A 2,723-nucleotide genomic window follows, 5' to 3' on the forward strand; every position below is an offset into this window, starting at 1 on the left:
GTTAAGCGTCTGCCTTCGGCTCAGGGCGTGATCCCGGCGTTATGGGATCGAGCCCCACATCAGGCTCCTCCGCTATGAGCCTGCTTCTTCCTCTCCCACTCCCCCTGCTTGTGTCCCCTCTCTCGCTGGCTGTCTCTCTCTCTGTCGAATAAATAAATAAAATCTTAAAAAAAGAAATTGTCTTTTGAATAATTTTAAATTTACAGAAGAGTTACAAAGATAGTACAATAAATCAGCTTCCCCTGGGAGTAGTACATTTGCTACACTTATTAAAACTAAGAAATTAACATTGTCATGATACTTTGGACAAAACTAGAATCTATTCAGATTTCACCAGCTTTTCCACCAATGGCCTTTTTCTATTCCAGGATCCAGCCCAGCATACCATGTTGGATTCAGCCCCTGAACAGTCTCCTCCAATCTGTGCCACTGTCAATCTCCCTGTTTCCTGTCCTTGCCATTTATGCAGAACTCTAGGCAAATCCTTCCTAGAATGCCTCTCAAGCTGGGTTTGTTTGATGTTTTCTCATGGTCAGAGTGGCATTACAGATTTTGGGGAAGAATACAGCAAAGTTTAAATCTCCTCATAATCACATCATTGCAAGGGATGCACAATATCAACCTGATTTATGGGGATATGAATTTTGATACTTAGGTAAAGGTAGTGTCTGCCAGTTTTCTCCACTGTCAGGTTACTACTTTTCATTTTTATATTCTATTCATTAGAAGTGAATTAGTACACACTCAAGGGGGGAGAGAAATTAAGCCCAGGTGTTAGAGGAAAGAGGATCGAATAATCTACAGACATAGGCCAAAACCACTACAGTAAGTAGTGCCTGTCTGGGAGGATGTTTTGAGGCTGTGCAAATATCCTGCTTCTCTGAGTGTTGTCCTCATTTCCACATCATCAGTGGGTCTTGCCTGCCTCAGTTATTACTGTAGTGTTTTTAACAGTGATTTTCTGTTTCCCTAATCCCCCTTACTTTTATTGCAAGGAAGACTTGTCCTTTTCTCACATTTTGTTGTGTTTGTTTATTTATTTAATAACTTATTTGTATGAGTGCAAAATGTGGTAATCCCTTAAGACCACCCTCACTTTTGACATGAGCTGCAAGCTTGGGGGTCCTCAAGACAAACTTCAGGCTCAACAATTCACTAAAAGGACTTCTGGAATTCAGCAAAGCCATTATACTCACAGTTGTTTATTTTATTTTGTTTTATTCATTTTTTAAAGATTTTATTTATTTGAGAATGAGCAAGCGGGGTAGGGGCCGAGAGGGAGGGAAAGGAACGAGCAGACTCTGCACTGAGTGTGGCGCTGGTTGCAGGCTCCATCCCAGGACCCTGAGATCATGACCTGGGCTGAAATCAAGAGTGGGCCTCTTAAATCGACTGGGCCACCCAGGCGCCCCCTCACAGTTGTTTACTATAGCAACTTAAAATTAGCCAAGGAGCAGAGGTGCATAAGACAGGGTCCAGGAGACACCAAGCACAGAATTTCCAGTTACACTCTCCCAACGGAGTCATGCCAACAGCATTTTCTCCTCCCAGCAATGTGTGGCAATTAGGGGACTATTACCAACCAGGGAAATTTGCCCAAACCTTGGTGTCCAGTTTTTATTGGGGCTTGGTCACATATACATAGCTGATTACCCAGGTGGTTGACCATAGTTTCCAACCCCTCTGAAGGCTGAGCTGATACTGTCGGGGGCCCAAACCCTCCCCCCCAACCCTCCCCCCATCACATTGTTAGCATAGATTATCTGGCATGGCCCAAGGCCTTCAGGTAAACAAAGACATTTTTATCAGGCAGGACACCCAGGGGCTTAGAAGTTAACCCCCCAGGAGTTGGTGGCAAAGGCCAACGCTCTCTTCAGGCAACATTAGTCCTTTACCGAGAAACTGGTATCAAATTGTAGATATTTATTTTGTTCTTTAGGTTAAGAATCCAAAGCTATCATTATTTTGTTGCTCACATATTCCTTATTTGGCCATTGTGGGCGTCTTTCAGCTCTGCTTCTGTGCCCTTTCAACATGCCTTATCTTTTTTTTTTTAAAAGCACTTTGCTACTTTTCTGACATTTAAGATACTCTAAGTGTATCTAGTATTTTCCCTGCCCCAGCAATAGAAAAAGCCATTTCTTCAAAGAGCTCTGTTTCCTTTTATTGGAGAAAATGGCATTTAGAAAACAAAACCTGGGCTTTCGGTGTGTTCATTGCTACTAGGCCCCTTTACTGGCGAGAGCTCACATACAAATACATGTATGTGTGTTAACCCACGCATGCTTACATCTTTAGTTATCTTTATATATAGTAAAATAAACATGAGTTCACACTGATGTCTCTGACTCTAATCCAGCACCACTTTGATTTCTTGTAGACTTTCCTCTTGTCTGTGTGTCACTTCTCTCTTATAATGCAGCTCTGGTTATCTAGAATTTATTTACTTATTTGCTCCATCTTAGTATACACGTAAAGCAGTTGCACAATTACTAGCCTGTGTTCCTGTGTAAAACAAAATGTATCAACTATAATACAGTGGCTTTTTGTACAGTTCCTTACCCTTAGGGAATCTAGTCCGAGCAGTGTTTCCCAACGTTATTTAGAGCTTCCGGTCCAAGAGAAAGCCCTAGGAAGACCCTGAACTCACCTCCTCCACGGACACACCAAATTTGCATCTATTGATTTTATACCTATTTATACCAAATGTACACCTATTTATA

The sequence above is a fragment of the Ursus maritimus genome, unplaced genomic scaffold (assembly GCF_017311325.1).
Source record: "Ursus maritimus isolate PB19 unplaced genomic scaffold, ASM1731132v1 scaffold_4, whole genome shotgun sequence".
Taxonomy (NCBI): Eukaryota; Metazoa; Chordata; class Mammalia; order Carnivora; family Ursidae; genus Ursus; species Ursus maritimus.